General features: G+C 37.5%; 1 protein-coding gene across 8 annotated transcripts in view; it reads right to left on the bottom strand.

Annotated features, from left to right (window-relative positions):
• Positions 1 to 12,764, bottom strand: part of TLCD4 (TLC domain containing 4) — a 90,702-nt gene that overhangs the window by 61,395 nt on the left and 16,543 nt on the right. For 2 of the 8 annotated variants that reach the window (XM_068540370.1, XM_068540368.1), the window contains exons 2-4: positions 1,478 to 1,535; positions 991 to 1,068; positions 415 to 566 (exon numbers count right to left, since the gene is read on the bottom strand). The exons of 1 other annotated variant lie outside the window; for it this stretch is intronic. The gene's annotated coding sequence lies outside the window, so the exon portion shown is untranslated. Of the gene's footprint in view, positions 1 to 414; positions 567 to 990; positions 1,069 to 1,477; positions 1,536 to 4,751; positions 4,979 to 12,764 lie in introns of all 8 variants that reach the window. 5 more of the 8 variants (XM_068540372.1, XM_068540371.1, XM_068540365.1 and 2 more) reach the window with 4 other exon arrangements.

Here is a 12,764-nt window from a genome sequence, read left to right as displayed (position 1 = left end):
CGAGGCGGGTTGCTGTGGGATCCTGGAAGAGCACACCTCGCCAGGGACAGAGCGTAAGGTTCCTCGGCTTTCCAAAGCAAGTAACAAAACCAGCAAGTGGGACAATGGTCTGAGTCCGCTTCCGCAGCGGTCAGTACCTGGGCTAGCCACGTAACCAAAATTCTTTTCAGATTATGAGTTTACATTTTTCCTTAGATGCCTAAATTCTGGTTAATGAAGCGCATGGTTTAATTATCAGAAAGGAGGTGAAAGGGCAATTGCTGATTTTTCCTGCCACGTCTCTCTTAGCCAAAGTCCCTCGCAGTTTTTGGTTTGGGGCTGCAGATGCGTTCCAAACTGGGTAGGGGGCGTGTGTGGAAGAGGCAAGTTCTTTTGGAGCCGCCTCCTCCGGAATCCCTGAAAAACACCACCTACCGCGGAGCCCCTCTGCTGTCAGGGTGGGGAAGTAGGATTTGGAATTTTTTGGGTGCTGGCTGAGAATTCCAAGTTGCCCAGTGCATAAAGTTTGCCGTTAAATAGCAGCTCTTCTCATCTGTTAAATACGGCCTCAAAAACTTCCAGGTCTCCTGGATCAAAAAGATAGAATTGTTTTGAATAAAACAAAATAATGAAGAAATACATTTAGGCTGTTATAATTTTCAAAAAAAAAAAAAAATCACAAATACTTTTTTTAGAAAGAACCTCACTGAGGTTCAATTTCTTCATCTCTATAATGGGGATAATAATTCACAGACATCTCTGAAGTGTCTTGGCAAATGGACTTCAGACTGACTTGGAAAAGACAAAACCCATTCCAAGCTACAGTGACAGAAACCTGCCCTGTAGTCAAGCAGGGAGGAAGATCTTGCAGGCCCCCAAGTGCACGTTCCCCTTTTTCTCCCCAAGACTCTCAGGACATACCGGGGTACCAATGCCCTTTGACAACAACCTGTCCCATCACAGTCGCTTCACAGTGTGCATAGTCCTTGACAACTTTGGTTTGCCCCATACCTGTCTATGCACTCACACAGGTATTTCATAACTATCCACGGACAGGATGGTTGTAGGTGCACGTCAGTGGGATCAGCCCTGCAAGTACAGATTACACACATTATCTCAGGAATCTGCGTCAAGACTACCTCTTCCAGGGGCTTCCCTGGTGGCGAGGTGGTTAGGAATCCACCTGCCAATGCAGGGGACACGGGTTCGATCCCTGGTCTGGGAAGATCCCACATGCCACGGGGAGCAACTAAGCCCGTGCACCACAACTACTGAGCCCACGTGCTGCAACTACTGGAACCCACGTGCCTAGAACCCGAGCTCCACAACAAGAGAAGCCACCGCAATGAGAAGCCCGTGCACCACAAGGAAGAGTAGTCCCCCCTCGCCGCAACTAGAGAAAGCCCTCCCGCAGCAACAAAGACCCAGTGCAGTCAAAAATAAAAAAATAATAATAATAAAATAAAATTAATTAATTTATTTTTTAAAAAAAGATTACCTCCTCCAGACTCTGTCCTGTGCTTGTCTGCAGTGGCTGATAGTTGCTCTGTTCTTTCCTGATAAACACACCACGGTTATCTTTTATATGCATATTCTCTAACACCCACAGCAGTAGCCAAGACCAAGTAAACCCACAGGAATCCAGCATACTCTTATCCCACCATACTCCTTCATGTTAGGCCTCTACAAATGCATCCTCAAATCTGCAGGATTGTTATAGGATTATAGAGAGTGTGTAAGTGAACACATCAAGGACAAGACCTGATATATGAAAGGAATTCAGTAAATATTAGTTGAATTTTGAAGCTTTTAAACTAATTAAAACTCAATGACCTTAGGAGGTAGAAGAATATATCAACTGCACATTTTTCCTCAAATTTTTAATGCAGCTTAATTTCTTCAAAAATACCCATTTCATTTTCACATTTACATCTTTAATTACTATTCTTAACTTTGTTTTACCAATACTGTTTTTCCAAGGACAGTTCCCACAAATTCTGTATTTACTACCTCAGTTTTTCTGCATTTTGAATATGTCTCAAAGCTGGATTGTACTTTTTATATTTTTGTTCATTGAAATAGTTCAAAGAAACAGTTCAGAGAAATGAAATTTTCCATACTTAAAAAGAGAAAAACATTACTAAAATTCTTTTGAGGCAAATTTTCCTGATAAATGTCTGTTTCCAAAAATTCCTGAACTTCTAATTAGAGCCAATTATTTGGAAACCTGAGACCAAAAGCTGTTCCTTCCTGAAATTACAAGATAATTAAAGCAAAAGTATTTTGGGGAAACTGCCTCAGTTCTCCATTCTGCTCTGTTAGTGAAGCTATAACCAAAATGGCACCAAACATTTTGATAGAAAAGTTGATTTAGTCAGAAATGAATAGCCCCGGGCACCACTTTTCCCTTAATTGGTAGTTTTAGTGTATTAAGAATTTTTTTTGTAAGTTTTTTTTAATAATTAAAAGTACTTTCATTTGTTTTTCAGAATTTTTCAAGAAGAAACTATTTCAGGATATTAAGAGTGGTTATCTCTGGGTGGGTGAGATTCTATGTCATTTGTGTTCTTTTGGTTCTCTTATTTTATGAGACTTTCTTCCCATAATATATATGTCTTACTTTTGTCTGCATTTTTATTTTTAATGACAGTAATACAGTTAAGTGAAAATTCAAGTGGTTCTTAAAGGCTTTTAACAAAAAATACCCATGAGTCCCATCAGTCCCCTGACCAACTTCTCCCCCACCTAGCTTCACCCCAGTTCCCCACAACCCTGCTAGGTGTTCTTCATTTCCTAAATGATAAACTTATACCAATGTTTCTTTTTTTTTTTTTTTAAAGAAATTCACGTTCTTTTATTTATTTATTTATTTATTTATTTATTTATTTATTTATTTATTTATTTATGACTGTGTTGAGTCTTCGTTTCTGTGCGAGGGCTCTCTCTAGTTGTGGCAAGTGGGGACCACTCTTCATCGCGGTGCGCGGGCCTCTCACCATCGCGGCCTCTCTTGTTGCGGAGCACAGGCTCCAGATGCGCAGGCTCAGTAATTGTGGCTCACGGGCCCAGTTGCTCCGTGGCATGTGGGATCCTCCCAGACCAGGGCTCGAACCCGTGTCCCCTGCATTGGCAGGCAGATTCTCAACCACTGCGCCACCAGGGAAGCCCCCCAATGTTTCTTGATTTTCAGGTTTAGACATTATTTATTGACTTCTTGTCATGGTATATGAGGATTTAGCTCTTTTATACACACTACCACCCACTTTGCCCTCACCCTTCCTTCTGACATAGCCACATCCCAACTCTCGTTCAAGTCAGCAATTAGGGTTTATATCATCTTGACAATACAAATATAGGGTGTTGCTGAACCAAGTAAGTTACCATGATAACGCTTTTCTTGAAAATCTCCTGTTCTTTCTGGAGTTAAAAATTTCTTTGTTTTTTCACTTTTAAAAAAATGTACCTCACCTGAATTTTATCCAGATGCTTCAACGTAACTATCAAATGCCCATCAATAATATCTTCTAATGCCCAAACACATGATTTTTCGTTTATTCTCTTACTTTGTTAAAGCACAGACCCCAGTAGCTTACTCAGAAGGGGTGCATAGAAGATAAATTTTTAGAGGGCTTGACTGTCTGAAAATGTCTTTATTCTGTTCTCATCCTTGATTGATAATTTGGATAAATTGAAGATCATTTTCCCTCAGCATTTTAAAAGCATTGTTCCACTGTCTTTTACTTCCAGCGTTGCCACTGCAATGTCTAATACCTTTCTAGTTCCCATTCCTCTGTATCTGACCTATTTTTCCTTCTAGAATCTTCCCATTATCTCTAGTAGTCTAAACGTTCACAATGATGTACCTTAGAATGGTTCTTTTTTCATTGATTGTGCTGGATACTCAGGGGTTCTTTTGATCTTATCTGCAATTATTTTCTTTTATTATTTCTTTGCTAATTTCCTCCCTCCCATTTTCTCTGTTCTCTCTTTGTGAGCTCTTGTTACTAGGATGTTGGGACTTCAATATTATTCTCTAGATTTATTGTCCTTTTATCTGATTGATCATCTCTGCATCTTTCTTTTCTACTGTCTAAGACAGAGGTTCTAAATTGGGGGGAGGGAGAGTTGATTCTCCCCACCCCAGCCATTTGGCAATGTCTAGTGATATTTTTGGTGGTCACCACAGGAAAAAGGGGCATGCACTGGCATCTAGTGAGTAAAGGCCAGGGAGGCTGCTAAGCGTGTTACAATGCACAGGACAGCCTCCCACGACAAAGAATTTCCAGCCCCAAATGTCAGTCACGCCAAGATTGAGAAATTCTGGACCAGGAGAATTACTTAACTTTATCTTCCAACCTTCTAAAGTTTCTATTTCAAACATATTTTTCTTTCCTATTCTCTCATTAGCTCTTTTGTTATGGGAACTCTCCATCAAAAAATAAACTCCTTTCTCCAGAAAAGAAATTTCATACTTCACAGAAAGATTGTGTTGGTAGTGGTACAGTCAGGGTGGAGTGCATGAGTGCAGGCTGGCTGTATGAGGTGGGGAAGAGAACCAGTGGTCCAAGAGCTTTGTAAACAACTTTGGTCAATCCCCCTTCTTCAGGTTTATTCCTCAACCCTGCCTTCCACCATACACTGCACCTCCAAATGCTAAGTCTCCTCCAAGCACTTAGGTTAGCCCCCCTCCCACTTTGCCAAGTCAATTACAGTCGGCCTGCCATTTCTGTGGATGTGGAACCTGGTCATAGGGAGGGCAGACTGTACTTCACCATTTTATGTAAGGAACTTGAGCATCCATGGATAGTGATATCCAAAGGAGGTCCTGGAACCAATCCTCCAAAGATACCGAGGTATGACTGCATCTCTACTCCATCCAACTTCTGGCTTCCAAAATTTACTGAGATCTCCCATCTGCTGTGTACTTTTCTCCAGTCCTCTTCTTTCTTGTGGCTTATATCTTGTAAACCCCTTTGTACACTATCATTTTAGTGCTACTCTGCAAAGAATAAGTGATTAAAAAAAATTAAGTAACAGAAAGGGACCCAAAACAGAGGAAGGGGAAGAACATGAATCTATTTTTCTTAAATTTCTAACTTATTTTTTTAATTGTGCCAAAATATTTTCATAAATTAAAAAAATTTTTTACAAATTAAATAGATGTTAACAATCACTAGTTTACGTATATGTTTATAACTTTTAGATCAGTTTGTTGAATATCCTTCCAGATACTTTTCCATGCATACTTGCATATACTTTAAGATTTTTTAAACAACAAAACGAATTAAAACAGTACATATTATTGTGTAATTGCTCAGACTATTCCATTCAATGGGTGCACCATATTGTATTTAACCAATCTCTTACTGTTAGACATTTATAGACCTTACTGTTGGATCAAATTTTCAGTTTTCCCGATACAGTAAAGTAGTAATGTCTGACTAGAAATTAATTCTAAGATTCAAAGCCAGTTTCAAGATTAATGGGGAAACACTGGAGGATTCCTGCTCAGATCAAGAGGAAGACAAGGGGGATGGCCACTCTCCCACTGTTAATACAGTGGTACTGGAAGTATCAGTCAAGGGTACTAGTGAAAGAGAAAAAGTAAAGACAATAGCCATTGGGAAAAAAGATTATAAAGTTGTTAATATTTGTAGATTATGATTATATACTTGGAAAACCCAAGAAAATCAACTGAAAAAATATATAAACAATAGAAAATCAAGTATGGGAGCAGGATATAAAATTAATTTGTGGAAATCTGATATATATAGATATATATGTATACATATAACTGTGTACGTGTGTATATATACATATATAAATACACATATATATTTGTATACACACACACACACACACACACACAATACCCCCTTACAAAATAAAAGGAAGAAAAGCTTCCACTTACAACTGCAGCAAAAAATATAAAGTGCCTAGGAATAAATTTAACAATACGAATAACAATATAAATATGAAAAACTTATATGAGAAAACCTTTAAAACACTCCTACAGGACCCAAAGTAGACTCGAACAATGAAAAGATAGACCATGCTGTTAAATAGGAAAAGTCAATGTATGTCAATTCTCCCTAAATTTTAATTTTTAAATTTATTGCAATGTCAATGAAAATACTATTTTCTGGAATAGGACAAGCTGATTCTAAAGATCATACGGAAAAATAAACAAGCAAGAATCACAGAAAAACTCTTTTGAAAAGGAAGAATAGCTTCCTATGTATTAAAAAATACTACAGAACCTCAATAATGAAATACTTTTGGATAAGCCATAGGAATAGAGAGACTAATGGAATTGAATAAAAAGTCCAGAAATAGACCCAAAATAGGAGCATCTCAAACCAATGGTATAAAATGGACTTTTTAATAAATGGATAACATCTGGAAAAAATTAATTTAAATCTATATCTCATATTGTATACTAGGATAAATTCCAAATGGGTCAAATATTTGAATATATACTGTGAACACACACAAATGTACTCTAAGAAAATATAGGTGAATTCTCTTCTTACCTTGGAATGGGAAGGCCTTTCTAACTGTGACTCAAAATCTAGAAGCCATAAAATATTAATAAATGTAACTAATTAAAAATCAAAAACTACTACAAGGCAAAAACTAATAACAATAACATAAGCAAAGTTGAAACACAAATTACAAACTAGGGAAAAAAATATCTGGTACTCAAATCACAGAAAAAGGGCTAACCTCCTTAATGTATAAGAAGCTTCTATAAATCAAGAAGAAAAAATTCTGCCACTCAAAAAGAAAAAAGAAAGAAGACCTTAACAGACAAGTGACAGAAAAAGAAATATAAAAATGACCCTTACACATTATAAATGGCCCTCATTCATAAAGATAAGCAAATTAAAACTAACCAACCTCATCTTATACACAGATTGTTATTTTACTTTCTCACTATTCTCTGACTTTGGAGCATTCACTTCTCACTACATTCTCTTTAGATTGGATCTACCCATTATCATTTTGAGAAAAAATGGGAAATTTATGAAGCTATGTCTTTAAGTTCTATAGTACATTTTGTTAACAAGGCACATAGACCTTAACTGGATAACATTAGAGTGTTACTGTTTATCAACATATTAAAATTCATGCTTGCTGTTTTGAAATATGAAGAACCCATATATCATTATGATAAAAATCAGAACAAGTATGTTCCCTATCTTCATCCTATGAACAAATTTAAAAAAAATAAAGTTGATAGTTAAATTATTCATAACTATAGTTAAATACAATTTTAAAATTTAGAAATATTCCTTAGTATAAACATCTCCTACCCTAGCCCCATCCTCTGCCAAATATATTCAGTTCCAAAAGAATCAAATTTTTGTAGTAATATAATTCAACTACTTCAATAGTCATGTGTTCATATGCACTGGTCACATGAACTATCTTAAAAGTAAGTAAAAAGAAAAAACAAGAGCAATTTCCATGACAGTATTGTCTTAATATACAAACATATTATCTCCCTTATATGTCCCAATCAAACTGATCTCCTAACGTCATCATGACTATCATTCATGTGATAGTATTACTGTAATCAACCCACGATTTAAATCCTGTTCATCACTAACTGAAGTTCCTGTTTTAGGCACTCTGTATGAGAAGTTAGAAGCATCAAGAATGAGAGTTATGGGGGATTGGTTCAAGATGGTGGAGAAGAAGGACGTGCTCTCACTCCCTCTTGCAAGAGCACCGGAATCACAACTAACTGCTGAACAATCATCGACAGGAAGACACTGGAACTCACCAAAAAAGATATCCCACATCCAAAGACAAAGGAGAAGCCACAGTGAGATGGTAGGAGGGGCGCAATCACAATAAAATCAAATCCCATAACTGCTGGGTGGGTGACTCACAAACTGGAGAACACTTATACAACAGAAGTCCACCCACTGGAGTGAAGGTTCTGAGCCCCACATCAGGCTTCCCAACCTGGGGGTCCGGCAATGGGAGGAGGAATTCCTAGAGAATCAGACTTTGAAAGCTAGCAGGATTTGATTGCAGGACTTCAACAGGACTGGGGGAAACAGAGACTCCACTCTTGGAGGGCATACATAAAGTGATGTGCACATCGGGAAGCAGGGGAAGGAGCAGTGACCCCATAGGAGACTGAACCAGACCTACCTGCTAGTGATGGAGGCTCTCCTGCAGAGGCGGGGGGTGGCTGTGTCTCACCGTGAGGACAAGGACACTGGCAGCAGAAGTTCTGGGAAGTACTCCTTGGCGTGAGCCCTCCCAGAGTCTTCCATTAGCCCCACCAAAGAGCCCGGGTAGGCTCCAGTGTTGGGTCGCCTCAGGCCAAACAACGAACAGAGAGGGAACCCAGGCCCACCCATCAGCAGAAAAGTGGATTAAAGTTTTACTGAGCTCTACCCACCAGAGCAACAGCCAGCTCTACCCACCACCAGTTCCTCCCATCAGGAAGTTTGCACAAACCTCTTAGATAGCTTCATCCAGCAGAGGGCAGACAGCAGAAGCAAGAAGAACTACAATCCTGCAGACTGTGGAACAAAAACCACATTCAGAAAAAGATAGAAAAGATGAAAAGGCAGAGGGCTATGTACCAGATGAAGGAACAAGATAAAACCCCAGAAAAACAGCTAAATGAAATGGAGATAGGCAGCATTCCAGAAAAAGAATTCAGAATAATGATAGTGAAGATGATCCAGGACCTTGGAAAAAGAATGGAGGCAAAGATGGAGAAGATGCAAGAAATGTTTAACAAAGACCTAGGAGAATTAAAGAACAAACAAACAGGGATGAACAAAACAATAACTGAAATGAAAACTACACTAGAAGGAATCAATAGCAGAATAACTGAGGCAGAAGAACGGATAAGTGACCTGGAAGACAGAATGGTTGAATTCACTGCTGTGGAACACAATAAAGAAAAAAGAATGAAAAGAAATGAAGACAGCCTAAGAGACCTCTGGGACAACATTAAACACAACAACATTCACATTATAGGGATCCCAGAAGGAGACGAGAGAGAGAAAGGACCAGAGAAAATATTTGAAAAGATTATAGTCTAAAACTTCCCTAACATAGGAAAGGAAATAGCTACCCAAGTCCAGGAAGCACAGAGAGTCCCATAAAGGATAAACCCAAGGAGAAACACGCTGAGACACATAGTAATCAAACCGGCAAAAATTAAAGACGACGATAAATTATTGAAAGCAGCAAGGGAAAAACGACAAATAACATACAAGGGAACTCCCATAAGGTTAACAGCTGATTTTTCAGCAGAAACTCTACAAGCCAGAAGGGAGTGGCATGACATACTTAAAGTGATGAAAGGGAAGAACCTACAACCAAGATGACTCTACCCAGCAAGGATCTCATTCAGATTTGATGGAGAAATCAAAAGCTTTACAGACAAGCAAAAGCTAAGAGAATTCAGCACCACCAAAACAGCTCTACAACAAATGCTAAAGGAACTTCTCTAAGTGGGAAACACAAGAGAAGAAAAGGACATACAAAAACAAATCCAAAACAATTAAGAAAATGGTAATAAGAACATACATATTGATAATTACCTTAAACGTGAACGGATTAAATGCTCCAACCAAAAGGCACAGGCTTGCTGAATGGATACAAAAACAAGACCCATATATATGCTATCTACAAGAGACCCACTTTAGACCTAGGGACACATACAGACTGAAAGTGAGGGGATGGAAAAAAATATTCCATGCAAATGGAAGTCAAAAGAAAGCTGGAGTAGCAATACTCATATCAGATAAAATAGAGTTTAAAATAAAGAATGTTACAAGAGACAAGGAAGGACACTACATAATGATCAAGGGATCAATCCAAGAAGAAGATATAACAATTATAAATATATATGCACTCAACAGAGGAGCACCTCAATACATAAGGCAACTGCTAACAGCTATAAGAGACAAAAATGACAGTAACACAATAATAGTGGGGGACTTTAACACCTCACTTACACCAATGGACAGATCATCCAAACAGAAAATTAATAAGGAAACAGAAGCTTTAAATGACACAATAGACCAGATAGACTTAATTGATATTTATAGAACATTCCATCCAAAAACAGCAGATTATACTTTCTTCTCAAGTGCACACGGAACATTCTCCAGGATAGATCACATCTTGGGTCACAAATCAAGCCTCAGTAAATTTAAGAAAATTGAAAGAATATCAAGCATCTTTTCTGACCACAATGTTATGAGATTAGAAATCAATTACAGGGAAAAAAACGTAAAAAACACAAACACATGGAGGTTAAACAATACGTACTAAATAACCAAGAGATCACTGAAGAAATCAAAGAGAAAATCTAAAAGTACCTAGAGACAAATGACAATGGAAACACGATGATCCAAAACCTATGGGATGCAGCAAAAGCAGTTCTAAGAGGGAAGTTTATAGCAATACAATCCTACCTCAAGAAACAACAAACATCTCAAATAAACAACCTAACCTTACACCTAAAGGAACTAGAGAAAGAAGAACAAACAAAACCCAAAGTTAGTAGAAGGAAAGAAATCATAAAGATCGGAGCATAACTAAATGAAATAGAAACCAAGAAGACAATAGCAAAGATCAATAAAACTAAAATCTCGTTCTTTGAGAAGATAAACAAAATTGATAAACCATTAGCCAGACTCATTAAGAAAAAGCAGGAGAGGACTCAAATCAATAAAATTAGAAATGAAAAAGGAGAAGTTACAACAGACACCGGAGAAACACAAAGCATCCTAAGAGACTACTACAAGCAACTCTATGCCAATAAAATGGACAACCTGGAAGAAATGGACAAATTCTTAGAAAGGTATAACCTTCCAAGACTGAACCAGGAAGAAACAGAAAATATGAACAGACCAATCACAAGTAATGAAATTGAAACTGTGATGAAAGATCTTCCAACAAACAAAAGTCCAGGACCAGATGGCTTCACAGGTGAATTCTATCAAACATTTAGAGAAGAGCTAACACCCATCCTTCTCAAACTCCTCCAAAAAATTGCAGAGGAAGGAACACTCCCAAACTCATTCTATGAGACCACCATCACTCTGATACCAAAACCAGACAAAGATACTACAGAAAAAGAAAATTACAGTCCAATATCACTGATGAATATAAATGCAAAAATGCTCAAGAAAATACTAGCAAACTGAATCCAACAACACATTAAAAGGATCATACACCATGATCAAGTGGGATTTATCCCAGGGATGCAAGGATTCTTCAATATACACAAATCAATCAATGTGATACACCATTTTAACAAATTTAGAAGAAAAACCATATTATCATCTCAATAGGTGCAGAAAAAGCTTTTGACAAAATTCAACACCCATTTATGATAAAAACTCTCCAGAAAGTGGGCATAGAGGGAACCTACCTCAACATAATAAAGGCCATGTATGACAATCCCACAGCAAACATCATTCTCAATGGTGAAAAACTGAAAGCATTTCCTCTAAGATCAGGAACAAGACAAGGATGTCCACTCTCACCACTATTATTCAACATAGTTTTGGAAGTCCTAGCCATGGCAATCACAGAAGAAAAAGAAATAAAAGGAATCCAAATTGGAAAAGAAGAAGTAAAACTGTCACTGTTTGCAGATGACATGATAGTATACATAGAGAATCTTGAAGATGCCACCAGAAAACTACTAGAGTGAATCAATGAATTTGGTAAAGTTGCAGGATACAAAATTAATGCACAGAAATCTCTTGCATTCTTATATACTAGTGATGAAAAATCTGAAAGAGAAATTAAGGAAACACTCCCGTTTACCATTGCAACAAAAAGAATAAACTACTTAGGAATAAACCTACCTAGGGAGACAAAAGACCTGCATGCAGAAAACTAAAAGACACTGCTGAAAGAAATTAAAGATGATACAAACAGATGTAGAGTTATACCATATTCTTGGATTGGAAGAATCAATACTGTGAAAATGACTATACTACCCAAAGCAATCTACAGATTCAATGCAATCCCTAACAAATTACCAATGGCATTTTTAACAGAACTAGAACAAAAAATCTTAAAATTTGTATGGAGACACAAAAGACCCCGAATAGCCAAAGCAGTCTTAAGGGGAAAAAATGGAGCTGGAGGAATCAGACGCCTTGACTTCAGACTATACTACAAAGCTACAGGAATCAAGACAATATGGTACTGGCACAAAACAGAAATATAGATCAATGGAACAGGATAGAAAGCCCAGAGATAAACTCACGCACCTATGGTCAACTAATCTATGACAAAGGAGGCAAGGATATACAGTGGAGAAAACACAGTCTCTTCAATAAGTGGTGCCGGGAAAACTGGACAGCTACATGTAAAAGAATGAAATTAGAACACTCCCTAACACCATACACAAAAATAAACTCAAAATGGATTAGAGACCTAAATGTAAGACCAGACACTATAAAACTCTTAGAGGAAAACATGGGAAGAACACTCTTTGACATAAATCACAGCAAGATCTTTTTTGATCTACCTCCTAGAGTAATGGAACTAAAAACAAAAATAAACAAATGGGACCTAATGAAACTTCAAAGCTTTTGCAAAGCAAAGGAAAATACAAACAAGATGAAAAGACAACCCTGAGAATGGGAGACAATATTTGCAAACGAATCAATGGACACAGGATTAATCTCCAAAATATAAAAACAGCTCATGCAGCTCAATATTAAAAAAACAAACAACCCAATCCAAAAATGGGCAGAAGACCTAAATAGACATTTCTCCAA

Source organism: Eschrichtius robustus, chromosome 3, assembly GCF_028021215.1.
Source record: "Eschrichtius robustus isolate mEscRob2 chromosome 3, mEscRob2.pri, whole genome shotgun sequence".
Classification (NCBI taxonomy): Eukaryota; Metazoa; Chordata; class Mammalia; order Artiodactyla; family Eschrichtiidae; genus Eschrichtius; species Eschrichtius robustus.
Note: the sequence above shows the minus strand (reverse complement) of the source record. Positions and strands in the feature narration are given on the sequence as shown.